Here is a 22,346-nt window from a genome sequence, read left to right on the forward strand (position 1 = left end):
CCTGACCCCGCCGGGAATCAAACCCGGGAACCCGGGTCCAATAAATGCACAAAATGATGTCTGTCAACCTCAGTCCATTTGGCAACACCGGTACGTGTAACGACATTTCTCTCAACAGCGAATAGTTCGCCTTCTGTAATGTTCGCACATGCATTGACAATGCGCTGACGCATGTTGTCAGGCGTTGACGGTGGATCACGATAGCAAATATCCTCCAGCTTTCCCCACAGAAAGAAATCCGGGCACGTCGGATCCGGTGAACGTGTGGGCCACGGTTTGGTGCTTCGACGACCAATCCACCTGTCATGAAATATGCTATTCAATACCGCTTCAACCGCACGCGAGCTATGTACCAGACATCCATCATGTTGGAACTACATCGCCATTCTGTCATGCAGTCAAACATCTTGTAGTAACATCGGTGAAACGTTACGTAGGAAATCAGCGTACATTGCAACATATAGATTGCCATGGGGGCCAATTATCCTTCCTCCCATAACGCCGCACCAAACATTAACCCGCCAAGGTTGCTGATGTTCCACTTGTCGCAGCCATCGTGGATATTACGTTGTCCAATAGTGCATATTATGCCGGTTTACATTACCACTGTTGGTGAATGACGCTTCGTCGCTAAATAGAACGCGTACAAAAAATCTGTAATCGTCCCGTAATTTATGCGCCTGCGCATAAACTGTGTGATAGTTACTTGTTGGGACAAGACGCAAACTTAACTCCTGACCTTGAATTTACTAGTAAAGTGAAATAAAAGGTATAGCTGAGGAAAAGGGCGTATATGTTATCCTGTGCAGAACGTACTTAGATCGACTGTCATAACATTCATGAAGTATTCCGTGGTCATGATATGAGGAAGACAACATGTGCTTACAAGGTATGGCCTGTCAAGAAACATTTTGTGCTTAAGCAAGAAGTTAATCACCTAAAAAGAACTTAGGGGTTGGAAGGACAATATAAACATAGTATAGATTTAAATGTCAGGAAGTCGTTTCTGAAAGTATTTGTATGGAGTGTAGCCTTGTATGGAAGTGAAACGTGGACGATAAATAGTTTAGACAAGAAGAGAATAGAAGCTTTCGAAACGTGGTGTTACAGAAGAATGCTGAAGATTACATGGGTAGATCACATAACTAATGAGGAGGTATCGAATAGAATTGGAGAGAAGAGGAGTTTGTAGCACAACTTGACTAGAAGAAGGGATCGGTTGGTAGGGCATATTCTGAGACATCAAGGGATCACCAATTTAGTATTGGAGGGCAGCGTGGAGGGTAAAAATCGTAGAGAGGGACCAATAGATGAATACACTAAACAGAATCAGATGGATGTAGGTTGCAGTAGGTACTGGGAGATGACGAAAATTGCACAGGATAGAGTAGCATGGAGAGCGGCATCAAACGAGTCTCTGTACTGAAGACCACAACAACAACAACGTCCTTTTCCTCAGCTATACTTTTTATTTCACTTTACTAGTAAATTCAAGGTCAGGAGTTAAGTTCGCGTCTTGTCCCAACAAGTAACTATCATACAGTTTATGCGCAGGCGCGAGGTATTGTGTCCGCCTAGGCGGGCCTTATGACGCTACGGTCAGTTCCAGTACAGCACTCATGGCTGCCGCATCTTGGTCGCGAAGTGGGGCCGAGGCAGTTCCAGATAAGTTTTTACAGTCTGACGATGATTTATGGATTTGTAGTTTTAGCTTGAAGGTGTCCACTACGGACAAACGGTAGTTACTGTTATTCTGGTGGCCGAGCGGTTCTAGGCGCTTCAGTCTGGAACTGCGCGACCGCTACGGTCGCAGGTTCGAATCCTGCCTCGGGCGTGGATGTGTGTGATGTCCTTAGGTTAGTTAGGTTTAAGTAGTTCTAAGTTCTAGAGGACTGATGACCTCAGATGTTAAGTCCCATAGTGCTCAGAGCCATTTTTACTGTTATTCTGAAGAAGGTTGGGTTATCCCGACTGAAACCTAGGTAAATTCTAGGGAAATGGTGCAACTGAGGGTGTTGGTTATTAAAATTAAAATTAATGTTTATACAGTTGCTGACAGGGCCGCGAAATGTTGAAAGTATTTAAATTTTCTTTCGATTACGTACTAAATCAGAGTTGCAACTATTTTCTCATTAAATGCTGCAGCTGTTACCCGACCTCTCCCCATGAGACGCCTATGAAACCGCCGTCCATTTGTAAGTAGACTGGTTAGGCTTTTATGTTGTTAACGCCACGTAGCGCTCTGTATGAAAATCACTGGCAGTGCTATGTGCAGTCTGTGGCTGGTTGGCATTGTTGGAATATTCGCTATTGTAGTGTTGGGCAGTTGGATGTGAACAGCGGAGTTTGGAGAGTGGGTGATCTGGACGTGTCCATCAGAAAGAGTAAATTTGTAATACTGGATGTCATGAACTTATATATATATATATATATATATATATATATATATATATATATATATATATAATGACTTTTGAACACTATTAAGGTAAATACATGGTTTGTTCTCTATCAAAATCTTCCATTTGCTAACTATGCCTATCAGTAGTTTGTGCCTTCAGTAGTTAGAATCTTTTATTTAGCTGGTAGTATTGGCGCTCGCTGTATTGCAGTAGTTCGAGTAACGAAGATTTTTGTGGTAAGTGATTCATGAAAGGTATAGGTTATTGTTTGTTAGTCAGGGCCATTCTTTTGTAGGGATTATTGAAAGTCAGATTGCGTTGCGCTAAAAATAGTCTGTGCACTTTAGTGTTGATCAGAATAAGTAAAGAGAGAAATGTCTGAGTATGTTCAGTTTTGCCCATCTGTTTGAAAATCAAATAACGTAAGAGGTATACCAGCACTGCCATTTATAAAATTTTTATAAGGGGATGTTTCACAGTCGGCAGGCGGCGCGAACCTGGATGAGGAGAATTTCTCCTCTCCTCTCGGCTCGGTCCGAGGTCCGCCCGCATCCACTTCACGAAGCCGGCGCTCCGCGGCCCCCACACGTCAGTTACCTCTGGCAGCCTCTCATTTGGAAACCCTCCCCCCCCCCCCCCAATCCCCTTCTTTCCCCTCGCCTCCTCATTACTTTATTTTATTTTGCTCTTCCCCGCGGCTCTTTGTCTGGCCGTCTCGCTCGCCTCTCGCTGGCCGGCCTTAATGCCTTCTACATGGCTCTGTCAGGTCTATTAATCCACCTGCTACAGCGCGCCCGCTTCCTTCACCGCTCCGCCGGCGCCATTTCTCAAGCGCGTCGCGCATCTGTTCACGGCATTGGGGGGGGGGGGGGGGTTGAGGATGAGGTCATGCGGGTTATGACAGTTCCCTCGTTCGCCCCCACCCCTACGAAACATTTTATCGAAGGATTACGGTAGGTTGATGTTTTTCAACTTTCCAACCGTATAATTACAACTGAGCGAAACACGATTTTCGTGCCACACGCGTTTCGCCTTTATTCTTTGAAAGGAACCTTCAGTGGCGGGTTTCGTAGGTGTTATTCTGTATGTTGTGATTTTGTTCCATTTTTGGCGCTGTTCTTGTTCGTAGAAGTGCCATTTAAAATGTTGTTTTTTTTACATTTCGCAGCACTAGGAGCAAAACCTACGAAACATGCCACTGAAGATTCCATGCAAAGAATAAAGGTGAAAAGAGTGTGGCACGAAAATTGTATTTTGTAAGTGGATGGTTAAAAAAAAGAAATACCGTAATATTACAAGTAGCTGAGGACGACAGGATTACAGAGGTTGAAGATTTTAGCTGAAGGCGTTTATATTTTAAGATATGACAATTTTCGAATTTTTCAGCCAACTTACGCAGCATGGAAGCTAACAGGTGTCTCAACTGTGGCAACGAATTATAGAGTGTTCCTGACGACGATGTCGAGATTCTGTGAAGTTTGCGTTCCTATTCATTTGTTCTGTTCGTAGCTATCTTGAACGTAAGCTGTTTTATTGTCAACAGAGTGTTAATGGATTATTAGCCCCTTGTAGCACTAAGGTAGCACTTTCCAGTACTTTGCTGCACGAATTTTACGTCGTATACGACACAGTGGAACTGTATCTCAGAGAAACGTTTTTTTTTCTTTTGTAAACATTCAGCAGTAATTTGTTATTAGTTTTTGGCGCAGTTTACTATTTTAGTGATAACATTTGAAGTAGGTAAAACAATAACAATAAATAATAGAAATAATAATAAGAGTAATAATAGATGTGTAATAACTTAATCGAAGATGAAGTAGGTGAATTTTTTTCCTTTACGTCACAAGATGATGTAATGTCATTAGGTGGAGAAGAGGAGATCAGTGTTTAACATCCCGTCGACAACGAGGTCATTAGAGACGGAACACAAGCTCGGATTAGGGAAAGATGGGAAGGAAATTGGCCGTGCCCTTTCAAAGGAACCATCCCAGCATTTGCCTCAAACAATTTACGGCAATCACGGAGAACCTAAATCAGTATGAGTGGACGCGGGTTTTCATTAGCTGGAGAAGCCATTCGGCTTTGAAGTAAATCTAGCAGAACTTAATGAAATGTCAAGCGACGACGAGTAAGATTCGATTTTCGTTCCACCAGCTGACACAGGATCTGTAGTTCTGTCGCCTGACGACAACGCAAACATGACGAATCCAAAACTACTTCTGCCACAGCGACGAAGTAATCTTGCCTGGCACCATGCGGATGTGTGAGCCGCTGTCACCTACTCCATCTTCTGAAGAAGCAGTTGGCCATGGAAAAGATTTCTGATCTCCACATGTACAAACCAGATGTCATTCATACGTATTGGCAAGTGACTGAACTCAACAACTAAAGAAATCAAGGTATTATTTACAGTAGCTATTAAGATGTCATATCTTGCCTATCCTAGAATGCACAGAATATCCTTTGCATGAAAATATAACTATTTTTGCAAGTACCACGAAGTAATTAAATGATTTCTATGTTTTTCTCGAGCCGTCCGCTGTGGCCGAGTGGTTCTAGGTGCCACAGTCCGGAACCGCGCGCGGCTGCTTCGGTCGCAGGTTCGAATCCTGCCTCGGGCATGGATGTGTGTGATTTCCTTAGGTTAGTTAGGTTTAAGTAGTTCTACGTCTAGGGGACTGATAACCTCAGATGTTAAGTCCCATATTGCTTAGAGCCATTTGAAGCATTTTTTTTCGATTACAAGTTTCCAAAATATAAAATCAGGATATTAAACAACTACATTTTTATAATTTGCTCGCCTTGAACGCCAGTGTGTCGTACACGACACATCTGTTTTTGGAAACTGTAGCCAATAACTTTTGGAAACAATAAAATTTTCGTAACCTTGTTGGTCAAATGTTTAAACGCAAAGAAATGTCAGGTGGATAAACATATTTTTCTGGTAGTGGATCTGAACGGGTTATACGTGGGAGTCCAATTCATTAAGGGCTCGTTGGTAGGGTGGTGGTGTGAGGCTAATGGTTATTAATTAAGAATGCGATGATCTCATATTTGCGCTGCCTACATTATTGTGAAAATAAATTTCTTTAATTTCCTCAATGATCGTAAAATTGTTAGGTCTTCACGTTACCAGATTCGGTCAGCAATGACCATCTTCAGATCTGCAGAAAAACACAAATACAACTAGTGGCTTGTCTACAGCTTAAAACAACGAAATAGGAAGTATTGAGAAGTATTTCTGACGTACATGTGAAAATTATGCGCTCTACGTATGATAAGGCATACCTTTTTTAATCAGATATCCTAAAATAATAGCCATAGGGTCATCGTTAACAGATAAACGCAAAATCAACTTAGCATCATCGAGCATGTCTAAAATCTAGTATCTAGTAGTGTCATCTTGTTAACAGCGCTACTCTTCATATCAAACTGCTGTACAGAAGCCACAAAGTGTTTGTGTCGCAAGCTTGCCAGATGTCGCTAATGTAGGCGTATACATATTCTTCAATCGAGTTATTGTACGATATGGAATAAAAATAAGATTACAGTCGGTGAAAATCTGTAATGGGCTTATCAGGTGTATAAGTCGTCACAGTACTAAAATGCAATAAATTAAATACAGGACCAAAGTTAAATTGTTAGACAGGAGATAGTTAAGTGACGCCGGCCTGGGTGGCCGAGCAGTTCTAGGCGCTACAGTCTGGAACCGCGGTACCGCTAGGGCCGCAGGTTCGAATCCAGCCTCGGGCATGGATGTGTGTGATGTCATTAGGTTAGTTAGGTTTAAGTAGTTCTAAGTTCTAGGGGACTAATGACCTCAGAAGTTAAGACCCATAGTGCTCAGAGCCCTTTTTGAGTTAAGTGACTATAATTCTGGTACTCTCTTTTTGCGACTTTTAGATAAAAATATAATATACATAAAAACAAGCTTGCGGAGATAACAGAATAATATAAAAACGATAAAATAAATATGGAAAGAAGCCGAATAAATGAAAACAGAACATAGCAGCAAGCAGTCAGCGCTCTCTGTGGGCGTGACCGCCAGAATGCCGCCTAAGCGAGAAGTGGTCACAGGAACTTAACGACGAGAGGGCGCCTCGTACAAAGCGGCAAGCCGTTCCAAGAAAGGAACGATGAACCACCGTAACAGTCAATTGACAAGATTTTCTAGTTAATGAAATATAAAATATACACAGGGAAGAGATGAGAAAACACGAGAATAATAGGCTCAACGTATGTGAAATTTGTGGTGTCACCGCCAGACACCACACTTGCTAGGTGGTAGCCTTTAAATCGGCCGCGGTCCGTTAGTAGACGTCGGACCCGCGTGTCGCCACTATCAGTGATTGCAGACCGAGCGCCGCCACACGGCAGGTCTAGTCTAGAGAGACTCCCTAGCACTCGCCCCTGTTGTACAGCCGACTTTGCTAGCGATGGTTCACTGACTTCATACGGTCTCATTTGCAGAGACGATATTTTAGCATAGCCTTCAGCTACGTCATTTGCTACTACCTAGCAAGGCGACATATTCAGTAATTAGAATGAATTCTGAACAGACAATATTGTGAATCATGTACCGTCAAGAGCGACGTTCATCATTAATGGATTAAAGTTAAGTATCAAACTAATTACGTCCGCTTTCTGAATTCTAATTCCTTGTCATGTTCCAGACCTCACGTCAGTATAGTTCTTCCCTCGTCACGCCAGCCTGCGTGAGCTAATACGCGTTCATTCCGGCCTCCATTCATAACACGGTGTTGGCTCTTCTGCCAACACAACAAAATTATCGTACAATTTTAGTCAATGCAACGTTGTAGATGCAGCCAGTTCAATAGCAAGCAAGATGGCGGAGGAGAAAAAATGTTCTACGTCCAAACCTAGGTTCGTGTTGGTGACGCCTTCGCATGTAGTTCCAGAAGCGGGGAGGCAAGCTGCCTCTATTCAATTACAAGTCGATACCTCGGTCCGAACACGGCATTTTCTGTTCGCTTCTCTCCGTGTTTCGTTGAGCCGCGAAGGAAAAAGGTCTTTATCTCCAGACAGAACCAGCGTGACGTGTGTGTGTGTGTGTATGTGTGTGTGTGTGTGTGTGTGTGTGTGTGTGTGTGTGTGTGTGGAGGATAATGACGAGTGGGAGAAGGAGAAGGAATCGCGGAAGGAGACGGCAAATAACGAATCGCCGGCAGCTGCGGCCGACCTTGGCCCTGAATTATCGCCAGAAATATTGACCCCGGGCGCGGTCGCCTAATTTATGTGTTTTGGTGCGGCGGGCACAAAAACGGGCAGGCAAGGAGCGAGCGAGCGAGGGAAGGAAGGCAGGCAGGCCGGTAAAAGGCGGGCGCCAAAGCACCCTCCGCCGCCCACTCGAGGGGGTGTGGCGCCCCCGCGGGGAGCGAAAATCAAAGGGCGGCGGGAAGCGGCGCGTCGGCATTCCGGGGTAATGCCGCGCCGCAGTGGCTGGCAGCGGGGAACGCGCCCTCTGCAGCTACACACTAGATAAAAAAAAAAAAAAAAAAAAAAAATACTGAAATAGAAAGAGGAATTCGTGGACTTTACGAGGAGGTGCAGTCGCAACAATGTGGGTCGTTGAGTTAAAAGATAACGACGTTCGCGCACGGATGTAGGTTGTTTTGATACTCGATGCATAGGCCTATTGTGTGAGTCATCACTATTCTGAGTGGTTTGATGCAGCCCACCATGAATTCTTCAGCTGTCTCTGCCTCTTCATCTCAGAGTAGCACTTGCAACCTGCATCCTCAATTATTTGCTGGATGTATTCCAATCTCTTTCTTCCTCTAAAGTTTATGTGCCTCTACAGCTCCGTCTAGTACCTTGGAGAACATTCCTTGATGTCTTAATACACTACTGGCCATTAAAATAGCTACACCACGAAGATGACATGCTACAGATGCGAAATTTAACCAACAGGAAGAAGATGCTGTGATATGCAAATGATTAGCTTTTCAGAGCATTCACATAAGGTTGGCGCCGGTGGCGACACCTACAACGTGCTGACATGAGGAAAGTTTCCAACCGATTTCTCATACACAAACAGCAGTTTACCGGCGTTGCCTGGTGAAACGTTGATGAGATGCGTCGTGTAAGGAGGAGAAATGCGTACCATCACGTTTCCGACTTTGATAAAGGTCGGATTGTAGCCTATCGCGATTGCGGTTTATCGTATAGCGACATTGCTGCACGCGTTGGTCGAGATCCAATGACTGTTAGCAGAATATGTAATCAGTGGGTTCAGGAGGGTAATACGGAACGCCGTGCTGGATCCCAACGGCCTAGTATCGCTAGCAGTCGAGATGACAGGCATTTTATCCACGTGGCTGTGACGGATCGTGCAACCACGTCTCGATCCCTGAGTCAACAGATGGCGACGTTTGCAAGACAGCAACCATCTGCACGAACCGTTCGACTACGTTTGCAGCAGCTTGGACCATCAGCTCGGAGACCACGGCTGCGGTTACCCTTGACGCTGCATCACAGACAGGAGCGCCTGCGATGTTGTACTCAACGACGAACCTGGGTGCACGAATGGCAAAACGCCATTTTTTCGGATGACTCCAGGTTCTGTTTACGGCATCATGATGGTCGCATCCGTGTTTGGCGACATCGCGGTGAACGCACATTGGAACCGTGCATTCGTCATCGCCATACTGGCGTATCACCCGGCGTGATGGTATGCGGTGCCATTGCTTACACTTCTCGGTCACCTCTAGTTCGCATTGACGGCACTTTGAACAGTGGACGTTACATTTCAGATGTGTTACGACCCGTGGCTCTACCCTTCATTCGATCCCTGGGAAACCCTACATTTCAGCAGGGTAACGCACGACCACATGTTGCAGGTCCTGTACGGGCATTTCTGGATACAGAAAATGTTCGACTGCTGCCCTGGCCAGCACATTCTCCAGATCTGTCACCAATTGAAAACGTCTGCTCAATCGTGGCCTAGCAACTGGCTCGTCACAGCACGGCAGTCACTACTCTTGATGAACTGTGGTATCATGTTGAAGCTGCATGGGCAGCTGTACCTGTACACGCCATCCAAGCTCTGTTTGACTGAATGGCCAGGCGTATCAAGGCCGTTATTACGGCCAGAGGTGGTTGTTCTGGGTACTGATTTCTCAGGATCTATGCACCTAAACTGCGTGGAAATGTAATCACATGTCAGTTGTAGTATAATATATTTGTCCAATGAATAACCGTTTATCATCTGCATTTATTGTTGGTGTAGCAACTTTAATGGCCAGTAGTCTTAGCGCTTCCAGCTGCAACGCCCCTACGGCTCGGCGCCTCTTGCCCGTCTGCAGCTGCAGTGGAGACTCGCGCCGCTCTCGACTCTTTGTCTCTTCCGGAGCATAAATTAGAGCCACAGCGGGCCGGGTGACGTCCGCGCCGTCACAATTTCCCGGCTAATTTCCTTTCGTATTTTTCCCGCGCCGTCGCTGCCGCTATCCCGGCCAGCGCGTGCCGTCTGCATTAAACATGAGAAATCCCGCCGCTCTGCTGCGCTGTTCCACACTCGCGTATTGTGGCGTCCTGGGCCACACGGCGTGCAATACCGATCACGTCTCCCCAGTAGTACCGCAACCCCACTCTTCACTTCTTCCTGTTTGCTTTACACACATCGATAGAGCACGATTGCTACCGTGTGAAGTTGCCCACAGAGGTTACTGTAGGCTCTAATTATCGTATGACAGCGAAATTTAGTGGATTTGCTAATGCGTTAACGTGGAATCGATTTATTCTGGAAAATAAACTACTGGAAATTAAAATTGCTACACCAAGAAGAAATGCAGATGATAAACGGGTATTCAGTGGACAAATATATTATACTAGAACTGACATGTGATTACATTTCATGCAATTTGCGTGCATAGATCCTGAGAAATCAGTACCCAGAACAACCACCTCTGGCCGTAATATCGGCCTTGATACGCCTGGGCATTGAGTCAAACACAGCTTGGATGGCGTTTACAGGTGCAGCTGCCCATGCAGCTTCAACACGATACCACAGTTCATCAAGAGTAGTGACTGGCGTATTGTGACGAGCCAGTTGCTCGGCCACCATCAACCAGACGTTTTCAGTTGCTAAGAGATCTGGAAAATGTGCTGGCCAGGGCAGCAGTCGAACATTTTCTGTATCCAGAAAGGCCCGTATAGGATCTGCAACATGCGGTCGTGCATTATCCTTCTGAAATGTAGGGTTTCACTGGGATCGAATGAAGGGTGGACCCACGGGACATAACACATATGAAATGTAACGTCCACTGTTCAAAGTGCCTTCAAAGCGAACAAGAGGTGACCGAGACGTGTAACCAATGGTACCCCATACCATCACGCCGAGTGATACGCCAGTATGGCGATGACAAATACACGCTTCCAATGTGCGTTCACCGCGATGTAGCCAAACACGGATGCGACCATCATGATGCTGTAAACAGAACCTGGATTCATCCGAAAAAATGACGTTTTGCCATTCGTGCACCCAGGTTCGTCGTTGAGTACACCATCGCAGGCGCTCCGGTCTATGATGCAGCGTCAAGGGTAACCGCTGCCATGGTCTCCGAGCTGATAGTCCATGCTGCTGCAAACGTCGTCGAACTGTTCGTGCAGATGGTTGTTGTCTTGCAAACGTCCCCATCTGTTGACTCAGGAGTCAAGACGTGGCTGCACGATCCGTTACAGCCATGCGGATAAGATGCCAGTCATCTCGACTGCTAGTGATACGAGGCCGTTGGGATGCAGCATAGCGTTCCGTATTACCCTCCTGAAGCCACCGATTACATATTCTGCCAACAGTCATTGGATGTCGACCAACGCGAGCAGCAATGTCGCGGTACGATAAACCGCAATCGTGATAGGCTACAATCCGACCTTTATCAAAGTTGGAAACGTGATGCTACGCATTTCTCCTCCTTACACGAGGCATCTCAACAACGTTTCACCAGGCAACGCCGGTAAACTGCTGTTTGTGTATGAGAAATCGGCTGGAAACTTTCCTCATGTCAGCACGTTGTACGTGTCGCCACCGGCGCCAACCTAGTGTGAATGCTCTGAAAAGCTAATCATTTACATATCACAGCATCTTCTTCCTGTTGGTTAAATTTGGCGTCTGTAGCACCTCATCTTCGTGATGTAGCAATTTTAATGGCCAGTAGTGCATTTACTTACGTTCCAGATCTCGCGAATGGGTAGCACTCAGTGCTCCACAGTTATAGGCCTAGCTCCTAAAACATTGTCGGCTGCCCTGGCTTCTGTACGCACATTTTACCCTACTGCAACCAGAAGGGTTGAGGCGTAGCGCATAGTTGCCGCGCAGTTTGAGGCGCCATGTCACGGATTGCGCGGCTCCTCCCACCGAAGGTTCGAGTCCACTCTCGGGCAGGGGCGAGTGTGTTGTTCTTAGCATAAGTTAGTTTAAGTTGTGTGTAAGTTTAGGGAGCGCTTTCAGCAGTTTGGCGGTTCTAGGCGCTACAGTCTGGAGCCGAGCGACCACTACGGTCGCAGGTTCGAATCCTGCCTCGGGCATGGATGTGTTTGATGTTCTTAGGTTAGTTAGGTTTAATTAGTTCTAAGTTCTAGGCGACTTATGACGTCAGATGTTAAGTCGCATAGTGCTCAGAGCCACTTGGACAGCGGTTTGGTGCCTTAGGTACTCTCACACAGTTTTAGGCGTAGCGCTTGCTATCGCGACATAATACCACGTATTCCACGCATTCGGAAACCCAGACCCTTCCGTAGGACTGACTAAGGTATTGATTCATCGCTCCAGATCACTCGTTTCCAATCATCCGTAATGTCCAACTCTTTTTAGCATCTCAAGCGTCACTTGGTACTGACTCTAGGAATGTGTGGATTATGAGGAGCTGCTCGGCCAGTGAACTCCATTCTCGTTAACAACGACGGACAGTAATTGTGCTAGCTGGACTGCTAACACCGTTTTGGAACTCAAGAGAGATTCTGTGGTGTCACCGCCAGACACCACACTTGCTAGGTGGTAGTTTTAAATCGGCCGCGGTCCATTAGTACATGTCGGACCCGCGTGTCGCCACTGTGTGATCGCAGACCGAGCGCCACCACAAGGCAGGTCTCGAGATACGGACTAGCACTCGCCCCAGTTGTACGGACGACGTAGCTAGCGATGCACACTGTCGAAGCCTCGCTCATTTGCAGAGCAGAGAATAGCCTTCAGCTAAGTCAATGGCTACGACCTAGCAAGGCGCCATTAGTAACATTGCATGTATCTACAGAGTCTGACTTGTATCGTCAAGAGCGATGTACCACAAGTATGGATTAAAGTTAAGTATTCCAGCAGCTACGTACTTTTCTTTATAGCATTCATTACGTATCCTGTTTCAGACCTCACGCCCATCTGCGTGAGCTTAGCGCGTGCCTTTCGGCTACTTCCGTGGCGTGGCTGTCTTGCTACGCCACAACAGATTCCATCTGCTGATTTCATGTGATTTTTTTACAAGCGCCCTTCGCAACGCGCGGCGGTCCCAGTCCGTCAGTACGTGAAGCCTGTTTGCTCTCGGATTACCTGTGGCTGTTCGTTCGTGTTTCCACTCCACGCTCACATCATCAGTTGTCGATTTGGGCAGCTTTACAATGGTTGAAACGTCGTTGATGGATTTGCTACTCATATGACATCCGTCGAGTAGTCCATGAACTCCCTCGAGATATCCTTTGTATCTTTACGCTTTTCTGTGGTAACACAGCATTCGATTTCTGAGCGCAGGTGTCATCGTTGAGTGACTGTAGGAGGATACAATATGACTTGGACAGGATTTGTGATTGGTGTAAAGAATGGCAGCTAACTCTAAATATAGGTAAATGTAGATTAATGCGGATGAATAGCAAAAAGAATCCCGTAACGTTTGAATACTCCATTAGTAGTGTAGCCCTTGACACACTCACGTTGATTAAATATTTGGGCGTAACATTGCAGAGCGATATGAAGTGGGACAAGCATGTAATGGCAGTTGTGGGGAAGGTGGATAGTCCTCTTCGGTTCATTGGTAGAATTTTGGTAAGATGTGGTTCATCTGTAAAGGAAACCGCTTATAAAGCACTAATACGACCTATTCTTGAGTACTGCGGAGCGTTTGGGATCCCTACCAGGTCGGATTGAGGGAGGACATCGAAGCAATTCAGAGGCGGGCTGCTAGATTTGTTACTGGTAGGTTTGATCATTACGCGAGTGTTACGGAAATGCTTCAGGAACTCGTGTGGGAGTCCCTAGAGGAAAGGAGGCGTTCTTTTCGTGAATCGCTACTGAGAAAGTTTAGAGAACCAGCATCTGAGGCTGACTGCAGTGCAATTTTACTGCCGCCAACTTACATTTCGCGGAAAGACCATAAAGATAAGATAAGAGAGATTAGGGCTCGTACAGAGGCATATAGGCAGTCATTTTTCACTCGTTCTGTTTGGAAGTGGAACAGGGAGAGAAGATGCTAGTTGTGGTACAAGGTACCCTCCACCACGCACCGTACGGAGGATTGCGGAGTATGTATGTAGATGTAGATCTAGAGGTGGGAAAGGCTTTCTTAGTAGGCATTTGGACAGGGCTTGCTGGACATTACGAATTTACATTGTAGTGCTTCCAGCAGTCAGAAGCTGCGACTTTTGTACGGGAGTGTTATTGGGCTGCCGGCCGCGGTGGTCTAGCGGCTCTAGGCGCTTCAGTCTGGAACCGCGCTGCTGCTACGGTCGCAAGTTCGAGTCCTGCCTCGGACATAGATGTGCGTGATGTCCTTAGGTTGGTTAGGGTTAAGTAGTTCTAAGTTCTAGGGGCCTGATGACCTCAGATGCTAAGTCCCATAGTGCTCAGAGCCATTTCAACCATTTGTTAGTGGACTGGTCCGGCCCGACGATCCGCCTTATAGGCGTTTTCATTTAATAATGTGTATCTTGGGGCGGCTCTCCTCAGAGCGGGTCGCGTGGTTTGCGGCAGTATCTCAGGACCTCGCCGCCTCCACCGCCGCCCCCGCCAGCCCCCGCCGCCGCCGGAAAACACGGGGCCCCCTCTTCCGGTGGGCAGCGCGGTGGCCGTAGAGGAGGGTGTAAAAATTGCTGCCTCCGCTTCCCCTGCCCCCACCACCCGGCCGCGGTGTCTGCCACCCCCTCGACTGCTCATACTGCAGAGCGCACTACGTAACGAACCGCCGAATCAGACCCGACCTCTATGTATATGCGGTCCTGTACTCATGGAGAAGGACTGATCCGTGCAAAGAAAATAAGAGATACTCATTTTTTACTAGATCCTCCCGGCGACGCGTTGCTATGGCTCAGTCTGGTCAAATGGAAAAGAAAGAGTAAGGAAAGCACGCGTTTCTAACACGTATGGGAATTGGCTGTACGTCCTAATCTCTGCCGGCCGCTGTGGCCGAGCGGTTCTAGGCGCTTCAGTCCGAAACCACGCTGCTGCTGCAGTCGCAGGTTCGAATCCTGCCTCGGGCATGGATGTGTGTGATGTCCTTAGGTTAGTTAGCTTTAAGTAGGTCTGAGTTCTATGGGACTGATGACCTCAGATGTTAAGTCCCATAGTGCTCAGATCCATTTGAACCATGTGAACGTAATGTCTTTCTCCTCACCTCACCCTGTCCATCACCTACTCCCGTTCTCTATGTACATCTCATCCTCCATCCCGCTGTCTTTCTCCGTCACCTCCTACCCCCTTTCTGTCTTCATCTCCACCTCACTCCTCTGTCCATCTCCTTCTGCCCTCTCTCCCTGTTCGTCTCCTCCTTTTTACTTTCTATCTCCGTTACCTACCACCCCTCTGTCCACATCCTCTTCCCCACTCTCTCTGACCTTGAACTTTGTTTATTGTTATTCCATATTCACGTTCCTTGTCGGCCCTATTGGCCTTACGGTTCTAGGCGCTGCAGTCTGGAACCTAGCGACCTCAACGATCGCAGGTTCGAATCCTGCCTCGGGCGTGGATGTGTGTGATGTCCTTAGGTTAGTTAGGTTTAATTAGTTCTAAGTTCTAGGCGAATGATGACCTCAGAAGTTAAGTCGCATAGTGCTCAGAGCCATTTGAACCATTTCAGGTTCCGTAATAGTTGGCTGTAAGCACTATGGCACTTAACGTCGGAGGTCATCACTCCACTAGACTTAGAACTACTTAAACCTAATTAACCTAAGGACATCACACACATCCATGCCCGAGGCAGGATTCGGACCTGCGACCGTAGCAGCAGCGTGGTTCAGGACTCAAGCGCCTAGAACCGCTCGGCCACAGCGGCCGGCTCCGTAATACTACCCCAATCGTAAGTGAAAAATCCATAAATACAAGTTCCCTGTTCGTCAACAGGGTTTCGCTATTATATGTTTCATATATACAGGGTGTCCCAAAAAACACCGACAAGCCTTAGGGACAGTTTCCTTACATCTACACCTACATCTACATTTATATTCTGCAAGCTACCAAATGGTGTGTGGCGGAGGGCACTTTACGTGCCAGTGTCATTACCTCCCTTTCCTGTTTTAGTTATGTATGGTTCGCTGGAAGAGAGACTGCCGGAAAGCCTCCGTGAGCGCTCGAATCTCTCTAATTTTACATTCGTGATCCCTTCGGAAGGTATAAGTAGGGGGAAGCAATATATTCGATACCTCATCCAGTAACGCACCCTCTCGAAACCTGGACAGAAGAAAAAAAGTCTGGTAAGATGTGATACCTTAAGACCTATGAGCGCTTGTTCAATATAAGACACGTGTTCCACACTAGCTCATGGTTCATAAAATATGCTATTCAGAGCCCTTATATACCGGACATTTTTTTCTTGGTTTGGTCCAAACTACTTCCTCCCAAAATGTGGAAAGCAAAGTCTTTGGAGCAGAAGAGATCTGGTTCATAGTATCGAAGTTGAACAACTGCTCATAGCCCTTAAGGTATGGATTTTGGAGCTCATGTTTAGTAGGCTCCGAGCGGTCTAAGGCGCTGCAGTCATGGACTGTGCGGCTGGTCACGGAGGTGGTTCGAGTCCTCCCTCGGGCATGGGTGTGTGTGTTTGTCCTTAGGATAATTTAGGTTAAGTATTGTGTAAGCTTAGGGACTGATGACCTTAGCAGTTAAGTCCCATAAGATTTCACACACATTTGAACATTTTTGTTTACTAGACCTTTCCACTTTTTTTGGTGTAAGGAACCTATCCCTAAGGCTTCTCGGTATTTTTGGGACACTCTGTATATTTATATATTAAAATACAGAACTTCAGGATATTTTCGATAATAAAGTTTCCACTTTATACCTTACATATTTACTAATGTATCACATTTATTTATGTGTTGCATGTATTTTAAAAATAGATATAGGCACATAACATCCGAGTATTCGAATACAACGTTCTGTCAGAATTTCGAAGCAATACGCGACGAGCTTTCAGACATTTAAGATTTTCAGCAAACGAACATTTATTTTTTATAGAGAGTTCCTCTATATTTACTACATTTATATTTATGATGAGTGACGCTCTAGTAGGTATATAAAACACATATGTATTGGTTCAAATGGCTCTGAGCGCTATGGGACTTAACATCTGAGGTCATCACTCCCATAGAACTTAGAACTTCTTAAACCTAACTAACCTAAGGACATTAGAGACATACATGCCCGAGGCAGGATTCGAACCTGCGACCGTAGCAGTCGCGCGGTTCCGGACTGACCCGCCTATAACCGCTCGGCCACCGCGGCCGGTTACATGTGTATTCGAATGCAATGTTGTGTGAAATTTTCAAAGCAATAGATCAAGAACTTTTTGTGATTTACGATTTTGAATAGACAGACATTTATATTTTTATTTATATAAGTTTAGCTACCCTGTTTAGATCAGGGCCGTGACACCCTCTCTTACATCTAACCAGGCGTTCTGTGTATATATTTTCATTATATTCATTACGAAACACATGTTATGAGAGGCCTTATATCTAAAATGGAATCTCACATGTAGAAATTATCTCCTCCTTTTTCTGGCCTTTATCCTGTATCTTCATGGGGGTCAGCTTGTTAATTATTGGATTTAGCGGTAGAAGGTTCCATATACTTTCTTTCGCGACAGTGGCTTGCGGAGTATGTATGTAGATGTACGTGTGGTGGAAAGAAAAGAAAAATATTTGGTTTCATTTACGTTCGTGAGTAAAAATGAGTGTGAGGTGTACAGTGGTGTCTAGGTGGCGCTGCATTTGTTGTCTTGTGTGGCTGTACGGGCAGCATATGCCCGTAGCGTGCCGGGCATGCAGGCAGAACGGTACACAGCAGTCGAATACTGAAAACTTTATTACTACTCTCGCACAATGTGGGCAAAATGAAACTCTCCAGGAGAATATACAATGCCCTTTAAGATAGGCAACACGACTTACGTCATCTTTAGCCATGTAAGTTGGGTTGCCTGTCTAAAGGCGGAAGAAATATTTTCCAGGCGAATTTTACTTTACCCATCCTGTATACAGGTTCGTTTAAACATCGAAATTCTGGTGCTCCTTGTTCAGATTAGCAAGTGTCCATTACTTGGAAAATATTTCATTTTCAGGACAGGAGCTGAGGTCGTGAGAGAGGTCAAAGCGACGATTAGATGACGACATCGACGCGGCCTGGAATGATCTCACGTCAGACAGAGGCGGCGACGTTTCCACTACGTGGGCACTTCCTATGTAGAGTCGTGCCACTGACCCAACACCTCCCCCCCCCTCCCCCTAACCCTTCCTCCCACCCATCAGTGGACGTGGTCGCTCGCCTTCTCTTGGTTGCGTCTGCATGGACACGGGGAATAAAACAAGTAAATGAACAATAACGAGGAAAAAAAAACCAAAACAGGAGAAAAGAACTGTGTTGTAGAACGGAAAGGAACAGAGAGAGAGAGAGAGAGAGAGAGAGAGAGAGAGAGAGAGGGAGAGGGAGAGAGAGAGCGCGCCGGCCCGTCAATTAAGGCTCATCAATGGAGCGCGAGGCGAGAATAAGACGACGTCCGCTGGCTATCGGCGCGTGTGAAGTCGAACTCTGCTACTCGCGCCGGTCCTCTTTGTTTGTTTTCGGTTAACTGCCGGCTGCGAGGCGGTCAAGGCTGGCACCGCTGCCTCAGTCAGACGCAGTAACACTGACTTGGCGTATCCGCAGATATCCGCGATAATAAATACTCTGTTGTTAAAAGTCACAGGGGAGTGTCTGTATTAAGATTTTCGTCTATATTTGCATTACAGGCAGTCTGTAGTAACGACTGCTATCTTTTGTCACAATCTGTATGTACTGTGCGTACAAAGGCAATGCCCCGACTGACTGACTCCCTCACTCACTGGCTCATCATCGCCCAGCCCAAACCACTGAGGACAGAAACTTGAAATCTGGAGAGGGCGTTGACCCTTTAAGAAGGGATGCTTCATAATTCCACCCCTAGCCGAGTGAAATAGGGGATGAAAGGATTTTTGAAAATACGTCACTATGAAGGCAATTTTGAAGGTGCACGTACGAACACTGGTACTTGGTTTCAAGATCAGAAGTAAAGAAATACGTGTTTCAGTATTCATATAAATTTAATCCCTATAGGGGTGAAATAGAGAATGGAATTTATTTCGAAAATAAATCGTTATTAAAGGACTACTAAAGCGTTTTTAAAGCTACGTCTATGAAAACTGGTATTTGACTTTCCAGTTAGAAATACAAAAGTAAGTGTTTCAGCGTTTCTGGGAATTCATCCCCTAAGGGACTGAAATAGCCGTAAAATGTTTATGAAGTGTTTCATTATGAAAGTATTTTAAAGTTAGATCTATGAAAATTTGGATTTGACTTCTTGGTTGGAAGTAAAAAAAAAATGCGTATTTCACTGTATTAGTAAGTTCAACCTCTATGGGCGTGAAATTGGGGATGAAAGTTTTTATTGAAATATTTCATCACCGAAGCATTTTTAAACTAAATCTATGAAAATTTGTATTCGTCTTCTTTATTAGAAATAAAAAATACGCGTTTCACTGTTTTTTTGGAAATTCAACCCCTAAGGCGGTGAAGAAGGGCCAGATTGATTCACTGACTCATCATAGCCCATCCCAAACCCGTAAGGATAGAAATTGGGAGAGGGTGTGGATCTTATACAGTAGGCATCGTTTAAGAAGGGATTTTTCGAAATTCCACTCCTAGGCGGTGAAATAGGGGATAATTGCCTTTTGAAAACATGTCGCTATTAAGCCAATTTTGAAGCTAGAATTAGGAAAATCGGTTTTTGTTTTCTCAGTCAGTAATTTTTGCAATTTCAACCCCTAATGGGGTGAAATAGGGGATGAATATATTGAAAAAATTTAAAGCTAAAACTATGGAAATTGGTATTTCTCTTCTGAGTTAGATACAGGTAAATTTGTCTAAGGGGGTGAAAGTTTCTATGAAAATATTACCACAAGAACGCATAGGAATGAGTGATTAAAGCCTTGGACTCTAGCTACCAGAATCCCTGTTTTGGCAGAAGTACGTTCTGAGAAGTCCATGCTTCTATGGCCTTAGTTAGCCTGAAAAGCTTAGAGGAAGTTGTAGTGTGATACAACCTCAAAATTAAATTGCAGAAAAACAAACAAAGCAAGTAAATAAAGATCTGTGCCGACCATACAGTCTAGGAGCGGGTGCTAAGCTAGTTACTAACTGTTTGGGACAGAATGCCGCTATAGTGGCTCGAATGCACAGTATCATGTAGTCCGTAGAGGCGTTGTTAACATCTGCAAGAACTAAAAATGGCGACATTCCGCTTTTCCTGATTTTTCCGCACATTTAGGCGTACATCGCACTTCATTGGTACTAGCGTTAACTCTAAGTCATACTTGTTCTGTTTGCATTAACAGAGGCCGTCGTCTTACGTACAATGATTAGGCGCCAGCTTACTCTTCACGACACAGGTCAATTACGTTATTATCGAAATCTGACACAAAGCGAACTGGAGCTTGTTCTAGGGCACTGCATCCATCTCTTCATGGTCCTGACTCCAGTTTCTGTATCTCCAGACTGTTTCTATACTGTACGCAGTACCCAGTGCAGTACAGTATATTCATATCCTTCCGGATTCAGCATTTCCTTAAATGCGATAAAGAGACTACACACTAACTACGAAGAACACCCCCATGGCGTAACCACACCTGTACATTCTCCAGGCATTCGCCAATCCCAGACCCTTCCATTGGCCTGCCACAGACTATAACGCGATTCATCGTTTCACATCACTGATTTTAAGTCGTCCACTTTTCAGAGGATGACGGGACTGATTTCTTTAGCTGATTTCAAACCACATTTTACTACCATCCTCCACATTGCTTGATGGACCACGTCCATCAGTACATTGGATCTGCCCTGGTCTTGGTTCAATTGTGTTCGTTTCTTCACGTTTCCACTTTACAGTCACTTCACAAACAGTCGATTTGGGCAGCTTTTGATGGATTGAAATGTTCCTGCTGGATCCGCTACTCAAGTAATATTCAAGGACTATTCCACGTTTGAAGTCACTGAGCTACCTTGACAAATCTACTCTGCTGTTACTACATCTGTATTGACAACACTGTATTCCCCACCTTATTTTACACTGGCGGGTCTGTCTTTCGTGATATCTGGTGGTCAATTCCGCGTTACATAAAAGCTTGTAAGGTATCCCTTATTTGCAGATAAAAAGTAAACACTCTGTCTTCAGGCCACGAGTGGCCTACCGGGACCATCCGACCGCCGTGTCGTCCTCAGTGAAGGATGTAGATAGGAGGGTCGTGGGGTCAGCGCACCGCTCTCCAGGTCGTTATGATGGTATTCTTGACCGAAGCCGCTACTATTTGATCGAATAGCACCTCAATTGGCACCATGAGGCTGAGTGCACCCCAAAAAATGGCAACAGCGCATGGCGGCCCCGATGATCACCCATCCAAGTGCTGACCACTCCCGACAGCGCTTAACTTCGGTGATCTCACGGGAACCGGTGTAACCACTGCGGCAAGGCCGTTGCCCTTATTTGCAGATAATAGGGCATTTTACTTGATTTCCAGTTTTGCTATTTCACACACGTAAACTGAATTTTATCAGTGGTGCAGTAGATACGGAGTAAGGAGCGAGCGGTAGGTTCCTACGCTGGCTAACAGAGGCTGTTAGCCATTTGGCGATTTCGGAGATAGTGGGACGAGGTCCTGATGCAGAAATCGCACAGCAAAGAGATCCGCAGGGAAAATAAATTAATTCTGACGTGATGCAAGTAATTGTTAACAAAATTTACCTTTCGCCACTCAGACATTAGGAGCACTCTATGTATAATAAATACTATCTTTCAGTAATTTTAAAATTTTAAAATTCCAGTAACGTTGATATTAATAGATAAATGAAGAACTTTGGCATAACCGAGAATTTACGATCTTATACGAACTACACCGATTGTACGCTCGAGTTAGAGACTGCGCAGCATAGTCGACAGTCGTCTATAAGATGCCTTTCGAACTAGTCACGCGGTAGACCATGCTCTCATACCGTTAATAGTTAGCTTATAATCAGTGTGAACAAATTCCTTTTATGGTGCTTCTTAAATAAATGCACCAAACTTGCATCCTGTGTAAAAATAATTCGCACATAAAAATTTCTTCCAGCTTGATTACGTAAAACATAGACAGTAGTATTCTACAGGGTGATTCAAAAAGAATACCACAACTTTAAAAATGTGTATTTAATGAAAGAAACATAATATAACCTTCTGTTATACATCATTACAAAGAGTATTTAAGAAGGTTTTTTTTCACTCAAAAACAAGTTCAGAGATGTTCAATATGGCCCCCTCCAGACACTCGAGCAATATCAACCCGATACTTCAACTCGTTCCACACTCTCTGTAGCATATCAGGCGTAACAGTTTGGATAGCTGCTGTTATTTCTCGTTTCAAATCATCAATGGTGGCTGGGAGAGGTGGCCGAAACACCATATCCTTAAC

The 22,346-nt window shown here is 45.3% G+C and overlaps 1 pseudogene; it reads right to left on the reverse strand.

Moving 5' to 3' along the window:
• Nucleotides 1–21,262: 21,262 nt before the first annotated feature.
• On the reverse strand, nt 21,263–21,380 carry LOC126428606 (5S ribosomal RNA; annotated as a pseudogene).
• Between the last annotated feature and the right edge of the window lie 966 nt (nt 21,381–22,346).

The sequence above is a fragment of the Schistocerca serialis genome, chromosome 12 (genome assembly GCF_023864345.2).
Source record: "Schistocerca serialis cubense isolate TAMUIC-IGC-003099 chromosome 12, iqSchSeri2.2, whole genome shotgun sequence".
Lineage (NCBI taxonomy): Eukaryota > Metazoa > Arthropoda > Insecta > Orthoptera > Acrididae > Schistocerca > Schistocerca serialis.